We start from the raw sequence: 14,521 nt of genomic DNA, 5'->3' as shown, positions 1-14,521 counted from the left end.
AGCGTAGTGCACATTTTATGTCGCTAGGCAACGACTGAATCAGCTGCGTATATTTATTGTTTCCTTGGTGCACCGTGATGCAGAGGTGGACAATACGGTATGGGTTTAATAATAATCATAACCAGTTATTATGTACTGAGGTCATTTATCTCATATACGCTATGTTGCCGTAGCTTACTATGGTGAGGGAGGCGAGCACGTGTGTAAAACGCTCTAACTACTTAAAAATGTAGAAAATGTGCACAATTTCCCTGTGTGTGTGTTTGCAGGTTAGTCTTTCACTGACACTTATCAGCCTGATCTCATGAGAAAACAAAAGTATTTTACGTTTTGCCAGTTTACGTTTTGTGAGATCAGTCATACGAAATTGTACGATTTTTAAAAAGAGGCGTGGCACCTAACCCCACCCCTAAACCCAACCGCCACTGGGGGATAAGCAAATCGTACTAAATTGCACAAATTAGATCGTACAAATTCAGACGAATTAGCCACTAAATCAAAAAGTTACGAATTGCCGAGAGATTGTATTGCACTTACAGCAGAAGCCCCTACTTCATTGCAATTGAGAGAATGGAAGTAAACTCCATTTCTCTCTCTCACTGTGGCACATTTGACCTGCTGCCATGACTTTTCCTCTCCTCTTGGCTGTTACAGCGATGCTTCTGGATTCAGACACAGGCGTGTGTCTGCATAGTTTTCTCCACAGTGTCTATCATGGATCAGCTGTGATCGCAGCTGCCGTTTATCAGTATTACTCATCTGTGAAGAGCGCCAGCGTGTAAGAGCGAATAGCAACCCTTTCTGTTGAGCGTGTGACTAATCAAAGAACTTGGTAGACAAGGCTCAGAAAGCGAGCGGGATATTTATATTTGTTTATTTTCTATAAATGCCCATGTTGTTTAAGGGTACAGTTTATATGACTTTTGTATTAAAGGACAAAACTGTGTTACAAATAGTATATAAATTTTAATACAAGAATTGCTGTGCTGAAAAAAAAAAAAAACTGTATGGAAAGCATCGTCAATGCACCGAGATATCAAATTGAACCGAATCGATGGCATGATAATCGTAGCGGAACAGAACTGTTAGACTAGTGTAAATTCACACCTCTACTCTTATTGCAAAAAGCGTTTGGTGTGATCAGCTCCTTTCAATGGACTTTGGCCTCTTCCTTGCTTCTCTCATAATTAGGCATCTCATAATCATCAAGCATTGTTGCAGCTACAATGCAAGTTTACGGAAAAAAGTAAAAAGAGCTACAGTATTTGGGTAAACTGTGTCTGTCTGAGGTAATTAGTCTGCCATTTTTACTGAAATGTGTATTCTGTACAAAGTTTAAAGCAGATTGGTTAGTTCTACTTGCATGAATTGCGGTGCCCTTGCGGCATTCGGAAAAGTTCAGGTGTTTCTAACTAGGTACGACTGGAAAATGCGTGTGGTTCATGTGTGCGCCGCTTGCACAACATGTGCGTGTTGTGCAAGTCGCGAGCCTCCTTTGGAAATGAAAAACTTACTCCCTAATGCCTAGTTCAGACTGCGTGATTTTAGCCCCGATTTTGGCTCGCCGACAGATTTTTGAGAAACCACCGACAAATGCCTGAAATCACAGGCAAATCTCTGCTCGTGCAGGTGAGTGACAATCACACAGTATGAACTATCAAAGACGCGATCTGAGAGAATCGCAGATGAGTCGCCGATGCCTGCGAGATATCTGGCATGCTAAATGATGTGATGGAATGACGGAAATTTTCACAGTATGTCTGATAATATTTTTTCTTCTGGAGAAAGTCTTTTTGTTTTTTCGGCTAGAATAAAAGCAGTTTTAAATTTAAAAAACATTTTTGGGACAAAATTATCAGCCCCTTTAAAGTGATGTGATGCGCGCGATTGTTAAAAAGCACACATGCTCCCGAATACTTGTGCAAAACAACCGTGTGTAGAGGAAGCGCAACTTGTGCGATCGGTTCACTTTGAAATAGAATAGACAAAAATGCTTGTGCACCCATAGTCCTGCTGCTTTCAAGAGCTCAAGATTGAAAAAAATATATATACATACATCCTTTTGTAAGCAGCAGCAGTCACTGCTTTCGTTTTAATTATTCTTTGAACAAATGATTAACAGACCTAATATTAACTGTGTGCACGTGGTCATTCTTTTATTATCACACACAGTATGTTTTTACCTGCTTTCTTTTGCTTACAGTTATTTTTGTTAATATAGTTTAATTATCATCCTTTACAATTACATTGCCTTAACAGGAGATTAACTCCCCATTTATGTTAACTGCTGATCTGGGACCATTAGCCCAGGACAGATAACTGTGCATATTTTAAATACATAAAGAAAAAAAAATTGTTGAATAATAAGTACACGTGCAGGTATATTTTGCTTGTTTTGACAGATTTAAAATTTGTGGCAATGAAATAATTATACATTTTTGGTGTGATCAGAGATAATTTTGGTAAATTCTTAATTTTGAGCCCTAAAAAAGTCATGTGAAATAAAAAACTAATTGCATTGCGAAACAACCCATTTGGTCATGCACACTGAGCAAGCTCATAAACAATACACAAAAAGTTAAATGAATGAGGAGACATGTGGACAACACAACATCTAAATCAAGTAATTTTAGCATGTTAAAGTCACATTTATACATATAAAATATATTTTCTAAACAACAAAAGTGTGGCTAGTGAAAATGGCGAATGGCTAGTAATGTTGGAAATCTATAGCCACAGTGGCTGGTGATCAAAAAAGTTAATGTAAAGCCCTGTACATAATGATGGATAGAAAGTAATTCATCTTTTACAAATCATTAAAATATTGCTGTTTGGGATGCAACAAGCTAAGAGACTGTAGTGACACCATGATTTGGTAAAATATTTGCTGTTTTAATGTTTGATATGGCTTATGAGTTTTGAATTGGTTTTCTCCATTTAAATCAGTAGATGCTTGTAGTTGAACTTAGAAACAGTCTTTTCAATGCCTCAAAAATAACAAGCGAATAGCAGGACTGCTTATAGTCAACTTCATTCATAAATTTTTTTTGGCTCAGTCCCTAATTCTAATTGTGATTTTTTTTAACAGATATTGCGTTGTTGTTTTGATTAGCGATTTAATTTTGTAGTCAAACTTCAGCTCAATAATTTGTATCATAGCTTCTTACTGACTACTTAGTGTTAGTTAAAAAAAAAGAAACTGAAAATATATTAACTTACACATTTATTCAAATTTGTTTTTAAATATTCAGAAATTAACACTCATTTTTTTTTCTTTAGAGAAAACCATAATCACAAATGAAATGACCTTACCTTTCTGTAAACAAGTTAAACTCAAATTAGGGAGATAGTGTAGCTTGTTATACAAACAAAAAATAATAATTATAAAAACACAGAAGATTCAGCAAACTAACATGGCTGATAAGAGCCTTTCTGTAGCTTATGTTGTCTAAAACAAAATAACTATCACAGACGCTACAAAAAATATCATCACGTTACACGTACAAAATGGCTAAAATAGGTGCGAGACAGAAGTGTACATCTCCTATTCTGCATTTAGACAAAGTCCCTTTAAGGCAAGTCATTTTACTTGGCGGCCACCTTTGAAACGCTTCTCGGACAGTATGCTTTGGCATTCTGTTTGAATGGGGAAACATCAAATTCTCCAAAACTACTTTCCAAGCAAACGAATACATTTCATATTACAAATAACCAATACAATTAAACAACAACTGTCTATTTAGGTTCATTTCTAAATGTTCGTGTTACACAAAATCTGCAGAAACTTGCGTCTGGTCCGAACCACTCCTCCGGAGAATTGTCATTCTATATCAATCGCTGATTGGCTTTTGTACTAGAAGGCAGGGCTTCATTTCCCATATTGACAGTTACACTTTTCCCCCATTCAAGTATACAAGTGACATGTCTTGTGTATTTTATAGTCTTTGATTTAGATGAGTTTTTCTTTTTATTCCTCTTTGGTCACTGCATTAAAAAGCACCTTGTCTTTAGCAAGGTATAGTGAGTTATGGCATTAGCTATCTCCTGGGTAGAGTTGCACCAGGCGTTCGTAAGTCCTTTTTTAAACTGGAAGATAAAGTCCACACTAGGGGCTTTGTAACTACTAGCTAGTTTGTAACTAAATTTGTTAACATGTTCTTAAAGCAAACAGTAGTTTGTAGCTCTCTGTAAAGTTAAGCGCATAGTCACACTGAATGACGTAATATCCAATTAGAAGCATTTAAATCGGTGAGCTGCTTTGAAACTCTGCAACTAATCCATCTACATATAAATGACAAATTCTATTTTTATAGTACATTACAGTTAGTCACTTCAGATGACGCACATACCTGCATCGCGAGCCGTGAATGCATGAGAAATACACAAAGTTATCAAAACATTTTACTTTATTTTTTTTTTACATTGAAACCAAAATATTCCCATATTACCAATGTCCTGTTTTTCTTTGATATTAATTTGTCTATTATTGCTTCTGAAGCGGGAGACGCTATCATCCTACTGTACTTCTCTGCACTTTCCTGTTTTTTTTTTTTTTTTTTTGTGGCCGTTCCTCATAGTTCGGTTGCGCAATTCTGATTGGGCAGAAGGAAAGTGTACGCACTCAATTGGCTAGTAGACAGCCCTAGTGCATGTCTTTGGACTTGTGGGGGAAACTAGAGCACTCAAAGTAAAGCCACGCAAACTCATGGGGAACATGCAAACTTCAGACAGAAATGCCAACTGACCCAGCTGAGACTCGAACCAGTGACCTTCATGCTGTGAGGTGACAGCGCTACCCATTGTGGCACTGCACCACCCTACTAAACCAACTTGTGCTACATAATGACCATGTTTCTTTAAAAGCAGCTTTCTTCCAGAATTTGATCTGTCAACATAGTTGGGTATATGGTATGCCCTTGTTTATTTTGTGAAAGTGCTTTGACACAGTCCATCTGTCACGGTTGTGGATCTATCTGCTCTTCTATGATGTGTCTGCGTGGTGCGAATTGTTTATTTGTGTTTGCGGTGTGTGTCTGCGTTTGTCTCTGTGTTTGTGTGAGTCGCGTGGCTGTCGGTGTTGTTGTTGTTTTCATGTTATCAGCTGGGCGGTCACATGATCATGGTCATCGGTCGCCTAGCACCGCTCAGCTGATTATTGCGCTCCAGGTGTAGCGCATTTACTGTGGCTATAAATGTTCAGCGTTCCTGTCTCACCTTGTCAGTTCGTTGTCCTCACTTGTCTCTGTGTCCTTTGTCAGGCTCTCCCCGTTGAGTTCGCTGGTTAGTGTGCTGGTTGAAGTTTCTCCTCCGATGATCTTTTGATTCGCTCTGTTGACGGAGATTGGAGTGCTCCCCGATGAACTTTTGATACGCTCTGTTGACGGAGATTGAGGTTCTTCCTGATGAACTCTTGATTCTCTGTTTACTGTGAATATTTGCTTCTATGACCTTCGACTTCCAGCCACCCAGTCTCTCTGTGTTATCTTTGTGTGCGTTAATAAAACTGTCACTTGCACTTGGGTTCCTTCGTCATCTTTGAGTTGTGACAGAACGAACTGACCACTATGGACCCAGCAAGTACATCGGAAGTTCAGGAGATCCTGTCTCGCAGCATCGCTCGCCTAGACCATCAAGACCAACAGATGAAGGTAACCAGTCAGGCCATTCAAGCGCTTGTTAACCAGGTCTCCGAACTCACCACTCAAGTCCAGCGTCTCAGCACGGGTCTCGCTGCCGGATCCGCTCAGCCACCTCCTCCTGTTAATCCACCAGCCAGCCCAGCTGTTATCGAAACCCGCTCCACCGAACCACGACTACCTCCGCCGCAGAGTTACGCGGGCGAACCCCATTTATGTCGAGCCTTCCTGGCAAAATGTTCGCTATACATCGCTCTCCAGCCCTCGTCTTTTCCCAGCGAGCAGAGCAAAGTAGCCTTTTTGATCAATCTGCTAACAGGTAAAGCGGCATTATGGGGAACAACGGTTTGGGAGAACAAGAATCCCTGTTGTAACACCTTCAAAGCCTTTTCAGAAGAACTTAAAGTGGTGTTTGATCAAGCGGCTTCGGGCAGAGAGGCGTCCAGAAAGCTGGCAGAGCTCCATCAGGGAGATCAGAGCGTTGTGGACTATTCAATTGAGTTTCGTACGCTGGCAGCGGAGTGTGGCTGGAACAGCGAGGCGCAGTGGGACATGTTTTTTCATGGATTAGCGGAGCACATCAAGGACGAGATCTACGCGCTGGAGTTGCCGAAAACACTCGAAGGTCTCATTAATCTGGCTGTTAGAGTGGACAATCGTCTCCAACGCAGACATCTTCACAAGGAGCCCCGTCTTCAGCGCCTGGCTTCGCAGACCTGTTTTCAAGAGGCAACGCCCCCTGAATCGGAGCCCGAACCCATGCAGATGGGAAGGTTTCGTCTTTCTGCTGAGGAGAGACGTCGTCGCCGTTCTGGGGGTTTGTGTATGTACTGTGGAGTTGGGGGTCATTTTGTGGCTTTTTGTCCGGCCAAGAATGATAAGCCATCTATGGGTAAGAGTTTATTGGTGGGTGAAATTATGCCTAAAAAGAACTCTGCTAATATGACTTTCTTACCTATTAAACTGTGTTTTAACTCCACTTCTCACACATGCCACGCCCTCATCGACTCCGGAGCCGAGGGGAATTTTATTGATTCTAAATTAGCGAACAGTCTGAAGATCCCTATTTTTCCTCTTTCCTCTCCAATAGCGGTGCACGCTCTTAGTGGATTGTCTCTTCCGACCATCACACACATTACTGCTCCCATAAGACTCATTACTTCTGGAAATCACACTGAACTCATTACATTTTTTCTCACTGACACCATTGATACTTCTGTTATTTTGGGACATCCGTGGTTAGTCTTACATAAACCTCACATTAATTGGGGTCATAATGCAGTTTTTTCCTGGAGTGAGAGCTGTCATGAATCTTGTTTATTGTCTGCCTGTCCTAATGTTCCTTGTTCTGTGTTTCAGGAGGAGCAGGTGGATCTGTCAAACGTGCCTCGTGAGTACCACGACCTGAAGAGAGTGTTCAGTAAGTCTCGGGCTGCTTCTCTACCTCCTCACCGTCCCTATGACTGTGCTATAGATTTATTGCCAGGTACGTCTCCGCCTAAGGGCAAGTTATATTCGCTGTCTGTTCCAGAGAGGGAGGCTATGGAGAAATATATTTCTGATTCTCTAGCAGCCAAGATCATCCGCCCGTCTTCTTCACCGGCGGGGGCGGGATTTTTTTTTGTGAAAAAGAAGGATGGTTCTCTTCGTCCGTGCATTGACTATCGAGGGCTGAACAGCATCACGGTTAAGAATACGTATCCTTTGCCGTTGATGTCTTCAGCCTTCGAGCGCCTGCAGGGGGCGAACTTTTTCACAAAATTAGATCTCCGCAATGCTTATCATTTGGTTCGCATAAGACCCGGGGATGAGTGGAAGACCGCGTTTAACACCCCTAGAGGGCATTTTGAGTACTGCGTTCTGCCCTTCGGCCTTTCTAACGCTCCGGCGGTTTTCCAGGCACTCGTCAATGATGTGTTGAGAGATATGATAGATCAGTTTATCTATGTCTACCTGGATGACATTCTGATTTTTTCTCACTCTCTCCAGGAACATGTTCAGCACGTCAGGCGAGTGTTGCAGAGGCTGTTAGAGAATGGGCTTTATGTCAAGGCGGAGAAATGCGTGTTTCATGCACAGTCGGTTCAGTTTTTGGGGCATATCGTGTCGGTCGAGGGGATGCGCATGGATCCAGAGAAGATTCAGGCTGTGGTAAATTGGCCAACCCCAGATTCCCGTAAGGCCCTGCAGAGGTTCCTGGGCTTTGCCAATTTTTACCGGCGTTTTATTCGCAATTTCAGCCAGCTCGCCGCACCTCTGACTAATTTGACCTCCTCCAAGACACCGTTCAGGTGGTCTAACGCAGCCGAGGCTGCATTTTCAAAACTGAAGGGTTGCTTCGTTTCAGCCCCGATTCTTATAGCCCCTGATCCTTCTCGGCAGTTTGTGGTGGAGGTCGATGCGTCCGAGGTGGGGGTCGGAGCCATCCTGTCCCAGCGCTCTGCCTTGGACGGCAAGATTCATCCCTGCGCGTATTTCTCACATCGTTTATCTGCTGCAGAAAGAAATTACGACATTGGTAATCGAGAGTTGCTGGCCGTCAAGCTTGCGTTGGAGGAGTGGCGACATTGGTTGGAAGGTTCTGGGGTGCCTTTTATCGTTTGGACCGATCATAAGAATCTTGAGTACATCAAAGCTGCCAAGAGACTAAACTCTAGGCAGGCTCGGTGGGCATTATTTTTCGGACGATTTAATTTTTCAATCTCGTACAGACCTGGTTCTAAGAACATCAAACCTGATGCGTTATCTCGTCTTTTTGATCGCTCGGATCGTACGTCATCTCCAGATCCGGTGCTTCCGCAGAGGGTTTTTGTGGCGAATATTTCTTGGGAGATCGAGTCGCGGGTTCGCACAGCCCTGGATGGGGTAACGCCCCCGATCGGATGCCCGCCGAGTCGATTATTTGTGCCAGAGGATCTTCGGTCCGACGTTATCCGGTGGGGTCATTCCTCCAAGGTAGCCTGTCATCCGGGGGTGAGTCGCACATTATTTGTTATTAAACAAAGATTCTGGTGGCCAGTAATGGCTCGTGATGTGCGCGATTTTGTTTTGGCTTGCTCTGTCTGTGCCGCTTCTAAGACTTCCAATCGCCCACCTGCTGGACTCCTTCAACCGCTGTCAGTACCTTCGAGACCCTGGTCACACATCTCGCTAGATTTTGTTACGGGTCTTCCATCTTCTAACGGCAACACGGTGGTTTTAACCGTGGTGGACAGGTTCTCGAAGGCTGCTCATTTTGTCCCTCTGCCCAAATTACCTTCAGCCAGAGAGACAGCGGTTGCTGTCATTGATCACGTCTTTCGCATTCATGGCCTCCCGACAGACGTGGTTTCTGACAGGGGGCCTCAGTTTGTCTCTAAATTTTGGAGAGAATTCTGTCGTTTATTGGGGGCTACTGTTAGTCTTTCTTCTGGTTTTCATCCCCAGAGTAACGGTCAGACCGAGAGAGCCAATCAGGATCTTGAGCGCACATTGCGATGTTTGGTTTCGCAGAATCCTTCCTCTTGGAGTCAGCAACTTTCGTGGGTGGAGTACGCACATAATTCGTTACCAGTGTCGGCTACGGGCCTCTCTCCGTTTCAGTGTAGTCTAGGTTACCAGCCACCAGTTTTTCCCAGTCTGGAATCCGAAGTCGCGGTCCCCTCCGTTCACGCCTTTGTCCAGAGGTGCCGCCGCACCTGGAACAGGGCCAGACAGACCCTCCTCCAGGTGGGGGAGCGCACTAAGGCTAAAGCCGATCGCCACCGGTCTAAGCCTCCCGTTTACGTTGTCGGTCAAAAAGTGTGGCTTTCATCTAAAAACATTCCTCTCCGCACCGTTTGTAATAAGTTAGCTCCTAAATTTATTGGCCCTTTTACTGTCACTAAAATCATTAATCCTGTGGCAGTCCGCCTCAAATTACCTCCAGCGTACAGGAGAATTCATCCCGTGTTTCATGTATCTAAAATAAAGCCCGTTTTTCATACGGCAATTAATCCGCACACACCAGTTCCCCCCCCGCCGCGCCTCGTAGATGGGGAGACTGCTTATTCGGTTAAGCGCATTCTGGACTCTAGACGGAGGGGACGAGGATTTCAGTACTTGGTGGATTGGGAAGGTTACGGTCCTGAGGAGAGAAGTTGGGTTCCGGCCGGGGACATACTGGATCACTCTCTTATCGATGATTACAATCGCCAGGTAGGCTCGTCTGGGGACGCCAGGAGGCGTCCCTAGGGGAGAGGGTAATGTCACGGTTGTGGATCTATCTGCTCTTCTATGATGTGTCTGCGTGGTGCGAATTGTTTATTTGTGTTTGCGGTGTGTGTCTGCGTTTGTCTCTGTGTTTGTGTGAGTCGCGTGGCTGTCGGTGTTGTTGTTGTTTTCATGTTATCAGCTGGGCGGTCACATGATCATGGTCATCGGTCGCCTAGCACCGCTCAGCTGATTATTGCGCTCCAGGTGTAGCGCATTTACTGTGGCTATAAATGTTCAGCGTTCCTGTCTCACCTTGTCAGTTCGTTGTCCTCACTTGTCTCTGTGTCCTTTGTCAGGCTCTCCCCGTTGAGTTCGCTGGTTAGTGTGCTGGTTGAAGTTTCTCCTCCGATGATCTTTTGATTCGCTCTGTTGACGGAGATTGGAGTGCTCCCCGATGAACTTTTGATACGCTCTGTTGACGGAGATTGAGGTTCTTCCTGATGAACTCTTGATTCTCTGTTTACTGTGAATATTTGCTTCTATGACCTTCGACTTCCAGCCACCCAGTCTCTCTGTGTTATCTTTGTGTGCGTTAATAAAACTGTCACTTGCACTTGGGTTCCTTCGTCATCTTTGAGTTGTGACACCATCCTGTATAAAAGCTCTAAAAAATAAATATGATTTGACTTAACTGCTGCAGATGTAGCTAAATCCACAACATCCATTTTGAGTGTAGGCTATTCATTTTACTGAATATTGTTTTAATTGTACATAATTTAAGTGACCTTTTTTTCTTATGCTCTTTTCTAGCACTCGAGTTTAACTGTCTTTAGATGTTTACTGCAGTATTGAGGTGTTGATTTTATTTCTATAAAACATGTAATTACAACAAGATGTAATTGAAATTGGTGACTTATGACTGGTAATGGAGTCATATTTACTGTAAGGAATCTGTACCTTTACTCAATGTTTTAGTTATTTTTTGTACTCTTTACTAGCTGTTCATTGCTTTTAGTTGTAGGCAACATATAAGGTATCCAACCAGAAAGGACTGTCGGTGTGGCCTGGTAAAAGCTCCTGCTTAGCATCGCTGATCTGATTCCATATTTCTTTACATGTCATTCACATACATATTTAGACTAGGAGCTTTGCCACTTAAATATTACACTGGAAAACACTATAGCCATTTTATCTAAGTGATGACAAGGGTGTCTTTTTTATCAATCCTAAGCCATGTTCATTTTTTAACTTACTGTGTATTAAAAAGATGTTTTTGCTCTCAAACGTTAGTTTTCTACATTTTAAAAGCAGAAAAACTATAGTAATAACTTGATCCACATTTGATCAGTTCCAGAGGTCATCAAAAATGTATTTAACAGGGTGGCTTTCATAAAATATTCAGATCAGAAGGTATTCATATCTCACTGTGTTTTACCAAAACATAACATGTGCTCTTTACATCGTTTTACTAGCTTTAAGAAATCATCAGTCTGCACAAGAACCTGAATATTAATGCTACATTTTTAATCCACAGCCTTGGCAAATAGAGCGGATTGTATTCATAACAGTCTGGAGCTCAAGTGTCCTGTTGTGTAATGACATATATCAAACATGAGAATCTGTAAACAGTCAATCTTCCCAACAGAGAGAGCACTCACAAAGGTAATCATACTCTTTTTATATACGGATATCGCTGTGCACGGGATGGTGCAGAATGCTGATAAAGAAATATACCCAGGCCTTTAGGCTCTCAAAGAGGAAAGTGTTCAAGCCCCTAAAAGACTGATATGGCAGGCAAGTGGTTTTCACATCTATCCCTTTGGAAACACTGTCCGGCAAAGTTTAGCACCAACCAGGTACATATAAACTAGTGTGCTGGAGCTGGTGAGATAAACTCTGCTGCATCTCGACCCTTCAGAACTGAACACCTCATTCAGTAGCTGCACAAAAACCTGACAGGCATTTTCTCTTGTGCATCCAGATCACCTATTGAATATATCCACATTTGCACTAGGGGTGTTTGGAAAATAAGCCTCCTGCACGGGGTGGTGCCATCATTTTAAATCATATTAAGCAACTATTATTTTAAACCTCAGGGGGTCTCCATGTCAAACAGACATGAAATTGAACTTGCATCTGCAATTAATTGTTCATTGCTTTTGGTTGTAGGCAATATATAACGTATCCAACCTGAAGTGACTGTCAGTATGGCCTGGTAAAAGTTCCTGCTAAGCATCGCTAATCTGATTTATCTATCTTTGTGTGTCATTCACATACATATTTGGACTAGAACCTTTGCCACTTAAATATTTTTCTTTTATTCTGATACACTGGAAAACACTATAGCCATTTTAACTAAGTGATGACAAATGTGTCTTATTTATCAAGCCTAAGCTATGTTAATTTTTTACCTTACTGTCCAATGAAAAGATGTTTTGCTCTTTTAAACATTATTTTTCTACATTTTAAAATTAGAAAAACTAGTAGTAAAAACTCCACATTTGATCAGTTCCAGAGTCAAAAATGTATTTGACAGGATGGCTATTATAAAATAATCAGATCAGTAGGTTTCATATCTCAATGTGCTTTACCAAAATATAACATTCACATAACATAAGTTAATCCAATCAATAGTATATTTGTACATCACTTTAAAAACCTGCAGAAGTGATGTACAGATTGGTCTTGAGATCTGAGCAAAAGTGGTCACAAAAGACACATTTGAAAGCATGTTAATACCAAGGTGGAAATGATAATGCATATCAGCTCACCATTTGTGTTCAGATGTAATAGAACTGTATGCTAAATCAGGTGGCAACAGGGCCTCCAATACATCTGCTTCCTTGAACTTTCACCATGTAGCTCAAAAACTGTTTTACACCCATGCGCAAACCTGTAGTCTCCCAATATTAGCACCTCTAAACAAACAGTTTTGGATAATGAAAGTTTATCAGCCCAAATCTACTTTTAACAGAATGATGTGCCTGTATCCCCCTGGAGACTTTCACACCTGTCTGCACCTGCCTGCAGCCTTAACTGAGAAAGGTGGAACAGCCGAAGAACCGAAGGAGAAGCACCAGTGTGCAGCTCCAAATCCTCTCTGAATAAAAATTGGTAGCACTGTGCTATTTCTCAAATTGACAGCTGAAGCAAACAAAACATGTCCACTCCCATCTGGCACGGACTCCCACTGAAAGTGGACAAGAACCACATTTTATTTCTCTGTTAACAAGGTTTGGAATACTAATTTTCTTCTACATAACAGATGGCTTGTGAGGTTTACTTAACATTAGCAGTGTAGAACGCTGTTCAAAAGTTTATCAGAGATTTGCATCAAAGAACTTGATGTTAGTTTGACCTAACTTAATATGAGTTATGTTTAAAATTTGTACACACATAAATAAAGCTTCAAATAGCCTAACAGTTTAGGAACAAGCATGGAATACAGAGTTATATTTCTAATGTTTTTTGAAAACGTTAGCCTACGTTCATTCCTGGAGGCTTTTGATTCACAACATGTTCGTGATGTTTACATTACGCACTTACGGCCGCTTGTAAACAACAGAAATGTAATTTATGCATTTACTCACCGCCTGCGGACCTGACTCATGACCGGCGGGAACAAACAAACAAACAGTCTTTTGCTGACGTTACGCTGTGCGCGCGCGTGCGCTCTTTCGGCAGAAGTGCCCAAAAGTTAACCTTCATGACGTCGCGACCGAAGATCCACAGAGACGAAGCGCACGATGGTCCAACTTTTCGAATTAATTTTTTTTTAATTGTAAGTGGTTAAAGCATCACCCGGTTTAGTTTACCTAGTTAAAAGTCACTGTAGATTTAACCCAAGGAGCTCGGTGAATGTTCATTCTTCTTTGCTTTTAGAAGGTGTTAGTCTGTTGCATAAGAAATGTATCAATAGGTACGTGCGTCAAATTTTTCCATTTAAAAGGAAAATTTATGCTAGAGGAAAGTTTTACTGGAGATCCTTTGTTGATCTCCTGTAAAACACCTGTACTGCATGTCCACAGAAATGCAGTACAGGTGAATTGGGTAAAGCTAAATTGTCCGTAGTGTATGTGTGTGAATGAGTGTATGGGTGTTTCCCAGTGATGGGTTGCAGCTGGAAGGACATCCGCTGGATAAGTTGGTGGTTCATTCCGCTGTGGCGACCCCTGATTATCAAAGGGACTAAGCCAAAAAGAAATTGAATGAATTTTAATTATCAACCCTGTTCCTGGAGTTCTACCTTCCTGCAGATTTCAGTTGCAACCCATGTCAAACACACCTGCCTGTCCAAGCCACTTTCAGGTCCTAATTATTTGATTCATGTGTGGTTAATCATTGTTGGAGCTGAACTTTACTGGAAAGTAGATCTCCAGGAACAGGGTTTAGATGCTGTCAGTATGTCCATATTTTAATTTCTACACATTAAAAAATGTAAAATCATAATGTATGTATACTAATAAGGTCTGTACATACTGGCATATAAGGTATGTATATTCAGCCCTTCAATATGACGCTCTGATTATGCTTATTTTCATGTTTTGGTCCGTTCTAACGTGGCTACAGGAGCCCCGGACTTCAATAAATCTTTTTGTTTTCTGGTCTGACTGGTATTGAGGTTTGCTTTTAAGGAGATATAGACAAACCAAATAACCCTGACATCAAGTCCAAATAGTCAAAAAAGCCTTTGAGTGAGGTGGTGTTGCTAT

At 41.9% G+C, this 14,521-nt stretch overlaps 1 protein-coding gene across 1 annotated transcript in view; it reads right to left on the bottom strand.

Moving 5' to 3' along the window:
- Positions 1-13,478, bottom strand: part of sh2d4ba (SH2 domain containing 4Ba) — a 155,440-nt gene extending 141,962 nt beyond the window's left edge. The window contains exon 1 of the mRNA XM_087279185.1: positions 13,292-13,478. The gene's annotated coding sequence lies outside the window, so the exon portion shown is untranslated. The remainder of the gene's footprint in view (positions 1-13,291) is intronic.
- Positions 13,479-14,521: the final 1,043 nt, after the last annotated feature.

The sequence above is a fragment of the Danio rerio genome, chromosome 13 (assembly GCF_052040795.2).
Source record: "Danio rerio strain M-AB ecotype USA chromosome 13, GRCz13ab, whole genome shotgun sequence".
Classification (NCBI taxonomy): Eukaryota; Metazoa; Chordata; class Actinopteri; order Cypriniformes; family Danionidae; genus Danio; species Danio rerio.
Note: the sequence above shows the minus strand (reverse complement) of the source record. Positions and strands in the feature narration are given on the sequence as shown.